This window comes from Ascaphus truei, chromosome 23 (genome assembly GCF_040206685.1).
Source record: "Ascaphus truei isolate aAscTru1 chromosome 23, aAscTru1.hap1, whole genome shotgun sequence".
Taxonomy (NCBI): domain Eukaryota; kingdom Metazoa; phylum Chordata; class Amphibia; order Anura; family Ascaphidae; genus Ascaphus; species Ascaphus truei.
The window spans coordinates 4,317,729-4,326,713 of NC_134505.1; positions in this window are offsets into that span (position 1 = coordinate 4,317,729).

The window sequence follows — 8,985 nt, forward strand, 5'->3', positions numbered from 1 at the left end:
TAACATAGTATAGGAGTATGACAGTATCAAAGATAACATAGCAACATGGCTATAATACTAGATGAACCTATAATAAGCGCTCCGCCTCTTAATAAACAAGTAGTGATCTAATTACCTCTACACACGGTAATTACAATACAAACGGTGCACCACACATGATATAAACGTGACTTGTGAAGAAAGGATCACTAACGATCAATAAAAAGTTCAAGCGCGATCAGTCCCAAACAAACATCAAAGCGAATGATAGGACGGCAGCCGCGGGGCAATGGAACGAGGCGATCCCAAGACTCGTAATGAATGTTATAAACAGTCAGAGGACATGAAGTCCTGGGGCGCAGTACATGGCAGAGTATACCCGTCCTTCGACCACGATACTTCTAGAGATGGAACTCTTACACTCCACCACTGGTTACTCAGGCGTAGGGCGCTACCAATGGCAAAAATGTCTTCTAAAAACGCACGGTCACAAGAAAGGCGCTCGCATGTGAAATGGTCTCGACGTGTGAATTACACCGCGGCGTCCGCTTGCGCGTGTACCCTGAGCTCGGAGCCAAGAGTTGGGGTCGGTTCCGCACCCCCAGGGCCGCGAGGAGTAGGGGGTGCTATGTCTGTGTGTGTACACACACACACACAGGGTTGTGGTGTGATATTATATGATATTGTGCATTATCACTGCAATTAAACTCTATGTTCATGTTCCCGGCTTCTATACAGTACCTCCTCTTGTCTACTAATACCCTCCAATCTGTTTGCTTCTCATAACCGCCCCGTCTGACGCTGGCACACATTCACTAAATGGTGCCGAGCCACAAGACGGCTTATCCGGCCCGGGGAGTCACCTGCCGACCCCATTGAAGTGAAATGTCGCCTCTCGGCACCGGAAAGGGGGGGGGGGGTGTCTTCCGGCATAGCACCGCTTAGCAGACATGCACCCACAATGTAGCGTTGTTGCCTCCCATCATCACATCTCAGAAAAGACAGCGCACGCCGCCTGCGTGTTGCGCAATGCGGCAGCTTGTCCTGCCAGAGCCAACAACAGGGGTTACGTTGTCCTTAGTGGAAGTCGAAGGTTCAGGGTCTTTCTATCCGGAGTAAACAAGACAGTCTACCGCCCCCCCCCCCCCCGGGAGCCGCAGGGCGGGGGGGGGGGGGATGTCCTCACTTTTCGTCATTTTAGAAGCAGAAAAACACAAAGCAAAGTGCAAAGTCAAAGCCAAGGCGTAAACACCCCACCATACTAACAACCTCGCGACCCTATGTCCACTTACTCCCTCTCCTCCAATCCCGTTGGCCCATGCGTAGCAACACGTTCCAGCCCACCAAATCTCAGCGTGCTTCGGCTCTGTGGTGGTTGGTTAAAGGTTCTCCCAGAATCCTCTGCTCATCTCACGCACCCCTGTCCTGCGTCTTTGATTCCACCCGCCATCTTGTATCTCAGACGGCATCAGAAGGGCTTGCGCCCCCCAATCCTTAGAGAAGTCCAGGGAAATGTTGTTTTCAAAATTGTATTTATTTATTTATAACATGTGTTACCAGGAAGTAATACATAGAGAGTTACCTCTCGTTTTCAAGTATGCCCTGGGCACAGAGTTAAGATGACAAATACATGGTTACAAATACGTAGTTACATAAGTGAGCAGGGTTATACGTTATATACAAGACATTGCATGCACGGTTAGATATAATATATATTATAGGCGTATGTAACAGTTACAGATAATATATATTATAGGCGTATGTAACAGTTACAGATAATATATATTATAGGCGTATGTAACAGTTACAGATAATATATATTATAGGTGTATGTAACAGTTACAGATAATATATATTATAGGCGTATGTAACAGTTACAGATAATATATATTATAGGCGTATGTAACAGTTACAGATAATATATGTTATAGGCGTATGTAACAGTTACAGATAATATATATTATAGGCGTATGTAACAGTTACAGATAATATATATTATAGGCGTATGTAACAGTTACAGATAATATATATTATGGGCGTATGTAACAGTTACAGATAATATATATTATGGGTGTATGTAACAGTGACAGATAATATATGTTATAGGCGTATGTAACAGTGACAGATAATATATATTATAGGCGTATGTAACAGTGACAGATAATATATATTATAGGCGTATGTAACAGTGACAGATAATATATGTTATAGGCGTATGTAACAGTTACAGATAATATATATTATAGGCGCATGTAACAGTTACAGATAATATATATTATAGGCGTATGTAACAGTTACAGATAATATATGTTATAGGCGTATGTAACAGTTACAGATAATATATATTATAGGCGTATGTAACAGTGACAGATAATATATATTATAGGCGTATGTAACAGGTACAGGTAATATATATTAGTTATAATAGTTATAATAGTTATTCTTCGAGTAAGGTGGGCTGCTTTTGCGTGACGTGGAGTCGAAGTAGCACAAGTAAAAGGTTTGTTTGATACGTATATTAAATATCAGTAGTGTTGTTTAGCAGCACTGAGGAAACATCGGTTGAAACCCTTCCCAGTAAAACTCATTCTGCGAAAGGGTTTGTCAGACACGACGTGACTCTTTTAATAAGGCCAATTAGCGGCAAACGCAAGCAAAGTCCACCGCGGATTACCGAGAATAAAACCATTTATATGAGGCCTACCAGCACGCGTACACACACGTGTGATGTGTAAATTAGGAGGAAAAACGTTTGAAGCCATATTCGCTAAGCCATAACAACAACAAACAGAGGTCTATGCAAACTCAAAGACAAGTACACAAGTGAGAGTATAGACGATAAATAGGATGGGGTCGGGATAACGCGCCTACATCACGGACGCAATACAAGCAGCGTCGAAGATGAAGGACTGGACAGCGCGCCAAAATACGGATCAACCACATTCATCAAAGGGGCAGACGTTCCGGTCAAGAGGGACCTTCCTCTGGGCGAGGGGGCTATTCTATACGACGGCCCGTTCAAGTCAAGAGACCATACGCAAGGTCCTATGTCCTGGGCAGCCGCCTGCCATGGGAAGTCAACAAGCTGGAGGGCGTCTTCCATGGCCGGGAGAAGACCGCTTAGTGAATAGAAGGTTGAGGTGTCTTTTCGGGGCCAGAACTTGTCTCATCGACAGCTCAAGCTGGCCCTTAATCCAAGAAATATTTAGGGGGGTTTTTTGGTGAAGGGGGGGGGGGGGTTGGGTGGGGGGGTTGGGGGGGTGGTCGTTGTATGACTTATTGAAGGTCTTCAAGGAACGGAGGATATTTTGAAGGGAGGGGTGTGGTCTGCGAGTGGACACAGGGGGTGTGCACGGGGCACGTGGCTTCCCGATAGGTGACAGGTTTGGGGGCTGAATCACAGACAGGAAGCAGTCAGGTGGCACTACGAGAGAGAGTGAGTGAGAGGGAGAGCTGCAGGCGTGAAAGGATAGCGTTCAGCACACATTCTTCACATATCCCGCTGATGAGCAGCACAAAGCTTCAGAAGTAACAAATCATCGGGCTAATCCGTGATGGGGCTGACCATATATGTGAGGAATAAGCAGCAGACAGTGACATGTATTTATGCAATACCCGGGGTGACACATATCTTCAGCACACTGCCTGTAGCTGCAATACCAGAGCAAATAAAGCTTCCACTGCAGCAAGGGATTCTGGGACATGACATGCAGCCCTGCCTTTCACCGTTATCCCCCAGCATACAGTGCTCCCACTGCAGCAAGGGATTCTGGGAAATGACATGCAACCCTGCCTTTCACCATTATCCCCCAGCATGCAGTGTTCCCACTGTAACAAGGGATTCTGGGAAATGACATGCAACCCTGCCTTTCACCATTATCACCCAGCACACAGCGCTTCCACTGCAGCAAGGGGTTCTGGGAAATGACATGCAACCCTGCCTTTCACCGTTATCCCCCAGCATACAGTGCTCCCACTGCAGCAAGGGATTCTGGGAAATGACATGCAGCCCTGCATTTCACCGTTATCACCTAGCATACAGTGCTCCCACTGCAGCAAGGGATTCTGGGAAATGACATGCAGCCCTGCCTTTCACCATTATCCCCCAGCATACAGTGCTCCCACTGCAGCAAGGGATTCTGGGAAATGACATGCAGCCCTGCCTTTCACCGTTATCCCCCAGCATACAGTGCTCCCACTGCAGCAAGGGATTCTGGGAAATGACATACAGCCCTGCCTTTCACCGTTATCACCCAGCATACAGTGCTCCCACTGTAGCAAGGGATTCTGGGAAATGACATGCAGCCCTGCCTTTCACCGTTATCACCCAGCATACAGTGCTCCCACTGCAGCAAGGGATTCTGGGAAATGACATGCAGCCCCGCCTTTCACCGTTATCACCTAGCATACAGTGCTCCCACTGCAGCAAGGGATTCTGCGTGGATAATCGCTCCCTACACCTCGTGCCTCTCTCCCCCTCTGTGACCCCCGCTGCACAATGAACTGTGTCGGATTTTCCGAAAAAGCGCGACACTGCGGCAGGAGGCAGCTCATATAATATGGAGTCCCCGCGCGGGCACCGTCAGAACCGCTCCCAGAAATACTTCACCGGCTCACCGCAGCGTTCCACCAAGCACGCATTGTTCCAGCACCTACTTGTAGCATCGCGTTTATTTGGCACCTTGGGCTTGACATTCCCCTTCCGAGAATGTTTACAGCGCCGATTAAAAACATATATATCTTAAAGCTCAGTTTTGGGGGGTTATATATTTCAACAGAAACCTGTACAGCATAGCGCTTTAATAAAACACAGAACCCCAGCAAGCTCTTTTTGGGAACCCCTGAGCCCCCACAATATATATATATGTATATGTGTCAAAATGGAGTGCTATTGAGCGTGGCATATGTATACAACAGACGACAGAGAAGCCCAATGCTACATCCAACATGACAGAAATACACAGTAACGGGTGTCTGCCTTGACGTGGCTCGCAAGCTTACAGCGCTTTGGCCAAAGGGTTAAACTGGATGACCCTATTTCAAGAGAATATATGGGTATTTTACTGTGTATTTCTGTCATGTTGGATGTAGCATTGGGCTTCTTTGTCGTCTGTTGTATACAGCGTTTCGCTTTGCAAGCTACGAGACACAGGGAGATAAAGTGACTTGCCCAAGGTCATCAGAAGGTGACTCCGGGAATTGAACGTGCAAACTGAAGGTCGTTCTGTGTCTTCCCTCACGGAGGTCCTTCTGCAGTCTGAATATACATGCAAATACAGCTCAACCCCCTTATAACGCTGTGCTTGGGGTCCAAAGAATCACATCGCGGTATAAGCGGATCGCGTTAGAAATAATGTACCATTGTGTGCGTTGTACAATAACGTATTTAAGACGCCAACAATCGTGTTGTAAAGTATTCATACGTACGATAAATTGGGAGCCACGCGTGCACCGCGCTATAAGCGGATCCGCGCTGTAACGGATCGCGCTATAACGGGGTTGAGCTGTATCATCATTTGAGCTGGGCACTCAATTTGAATGCATGCCAGTAAAGAAACAGCCACGCAGCCGACGTTTCAACCTTATTATCAGACCTTCACCTGGGCTTTGGATATTACAAGTCTCATATAACGTTACTCACGGCGTTCTCAATGGGGGAAAAAAAAATAGCTCAGACACAGGAATACCACGAAAACCCACGTGTGGCGCCCGATCAATTTGATGTCGAAAACCAACATTTTACAGACAAAGTCTCGATACCCCATTTGGGAGCGCTAAGAACACCAGACGCGGAAACCTAATGTACGCTGAAATCGGACACCGGCAAAATACCAAAACGTGAATCTAATACCGGAACCTCGCCAGTCCGAAACCGGGAGAAATCGGCAGGAAAAATATTCAATGGATGGGGGGGCTACGTTTCGGGTACGAAGACCCTTCTTCCAGCCCATTGCCACCTCTTTGTGGTACTTCCATAATCCAAAGTCCTCTGGCTCATATAAGAGACGTCAACCCCCCATCGCTCGGAGCGTTTCAACGCCGCGTCTCTGGCGCCCGCCTGAATCAGTCTCTGGAAGCGTCTGTCGCGGGGGTTACCGTAGAAGGTACGTTTATATGCTCCGAGTGATGCTGGCGTATAGGGGATCCATGTTAAAAATGGACCGGAAGCCAAAAGGGGAGACACATTGAGAGTGCTTATCTGCATGCCATTACCCAGAATGCAGTGCAAGCACTGTACGCTGAGAGATAATGGGGAAGGACAGGGTTGCTGCCCTGTCTGATGCGTGTGAATGTGCTCACACATCCAAAGATAAAAACCCCCGCGTTGTGGTCACAGTCACGTCTCAGACAGGACTGCAGCCCCTGCTCTTCCCCATTATCTCTTAACATGCAGTGCTTCCAATGCCGCCAGGGATTCTGGGTATTGCAAATGAGCACTCACAGTGTCACCTTTGGCTTCTTATCCGTTGTAACATGGGACCCTCCTATAAGCTTCTGCCTGCCGCATTACACAGCGTTCCCAGCACCGAAGTGCAGAGCCGGGCAACCCTACTCACAGGCAGCAGTGTCCACCGGACTCTGCAATGTGAATCTGGGAGTGGCTACAACCAGACACACAGCTATGCTGTGTGTGTGTGTGTCTGTGTGTGTGTGTGTCTGTGTGTGTGTGTGTCTGTGTGTGTGTGTGTGTGTGTGTGTGTGTGTGTGTGTGTGTGTGTGTGTGTGTGTGTGTGTGTGTGTGTGTGTGTGTGTGTGTGTGTGACACAGCCAGTAATAAGGATTAAGATCAGGCGCGGGGGTAAACAGAGCTGAGCAAACAGAATTCAATACTCCGCAGGGCTTCAAAAGAAGTGAGTACGTCACCCGTCTTCCTGGGAAGCGGGCAGGAGAGATTTCCCATCCGAACCCCCCCCCCCCGTCTTCCCGGGAAGCGGGCAGGAGAGATTTCCCACCCGAACCCCCCCCCCGTCTTCCCGGGAAGCGGGCAGGAGAGATTTCCCATCCGAACCCCCCCCCCCCGTCTTCCCGGGAAACTGGCAGGAGAGATTTCCCATCCGAACCCCCCCCCCCCCGTCTTCCCGGGAAGCTGGCAGGAGAGATTTCCCATCCGAACCCCCCCCCCCCGTCTTCCCGGGAAGCGGGCAGGAGAGATTTCCCATCCGAACCCCCCCCCCCCCCGTCTTCCCGGGAAACTGGCAGGAGAGATTTCCCATCCGAACCCCCCCCCCCCCCCGTCTTCCCGGGAAACGGGCAGGAGAGATTTCCCATCCGAACCCCCCCCCCCCCCCCCGTCTTCCCGGGAAGCGGGCAGGAGAGATTTCCCATCCGAACCCCCCCCCCCCTCCGTCTTCCCGGGAAACTGGCAGGAGAGATTTCCCATCCGAACCCCCCCCCCCCCGTCTTCCCGGGAAGCGGGCAGGAGAGATTTCCCATCCGAACCCCCCCCCCCCGTCTTTCCGGGAAGCTGGCAGGAGAGATTTCCCATCCGAACCCCCCCCCCCCCCCCGTCTTCCCGGGAAGCGGGCAGGAGAGATTTCCCATCCGAACCCCCCCCCCGTCCCCCCGTCTTCCCGGGAAGCGGGCAGGAGAGATTTCCCATCCGAACCCCCCCCCGTCTTCCCGGGAAACTGGCAGGAGAGATTTCCCATCCGAACCCCCCCCCCCCCGTTTTCCCGGGAAACGGGCAGGGGAGATTTCCCATCCGAACCCCCCCCCCCCCCGACTTCCCGGGAAACGGGCAGGGGAGATTTCCCATCCGAACCCCCCCCCCCCACCGTCTTCCCGGGAAACGGGCAGGAGAGATTTCCCATCTGAACCCCCCTCCCCCCCATGCCAACTTCGGTCTTCCATAGCAGGTCAGGTTTTAAGGATATCCCTGCTTCAGCACAGGTGGCCCAATCAGTGGCTCCGTCTAATTGAGCCACTTGTGCTGAAGCAAAAGACTGAATGAGCCACCTGTGCGGAAGCCAGGACTGATTGAGCCACTTGTGCTGAAGCAGGGATATCCTTAAACCCTGAGGTGTGTGTGTGTGTGTGTGTGTGACACAGCCAGTAATAAGGATTAAGATCAGGCGCGGGGGTAAACAGAGCTGAGCAAACAGAATTCAATACTCCGCAGGGCTTCAAAAGAAGTGAGTACGTCACCCGTCTTCCCGGGAAGCGGGCAGGAGAGATTTCCCATCCGAACCCCCCCCCCCCCGTCTTCCCGGGAAGCGGGCAGGAGAGATTTCCCACCCGAACCCCCCCCCCGTCTTCCCGGGAAGCGGGCAGGAGAGATTTCCCATCCGAACCCCCCCCCCCCCGTCTTCCCGGGAAACTGGCAGGAGAGATTTCCCATCCGAACCCCCCCCCCCGTCTTCCCGGGAAGCTGGCAGGAGAGATTTCCCATCCGAACCCCCCCCCCCCGTCTTCCCGGGAAGCTGGCAGGAGAGATTTCCCATCCGAACCCCCCCCCCCCCCCCCGTCTTCCCGGGAAACTGGCAGGAGAGATTTCACATCCGAACCCCCCCCCCCGTCTTCCCGGGAAGCGGGCAGGAGAGATTTCCCATCCGAACCCCCCCCCCCCCGTCTTCCCGGGAAGCGGGCAGGAGAGATTTCCCATCCGAACCCCCCCCCCCCCGTCTTCCCGGAAAGCGGGCAGGAGAGATTTCCCATCCGAACCCCCCCCCCCCCGTCCCCCCGTCTTCCCGGGAAGCGGGCAGGAGAGATTTCCCATCCGAACCCCCCCCCCCCCCCCGTCTTCCCGGGAAACTGGCAGGAGAGATTTCCCATCCGAACCCCCCCCCCCCCCCCGTCTTCCCGGGAAACGGGCAGGGGAGATTTCCCATCCGAAACCCCCCCCCCCCCCCGTCTTCCCGGGAAACTGGCAGGAGAGATTTCCCATCCGAACCCCCCCCCCCCCGACTTCCCGGGAAACGGGCAGGGGAGATTTCCCATCCGAACCCCCCCCCCCACCGTCTTCCCGGGAAACGGGCAGGAGAGATTTCCCATCTGAACCCCCCTCCC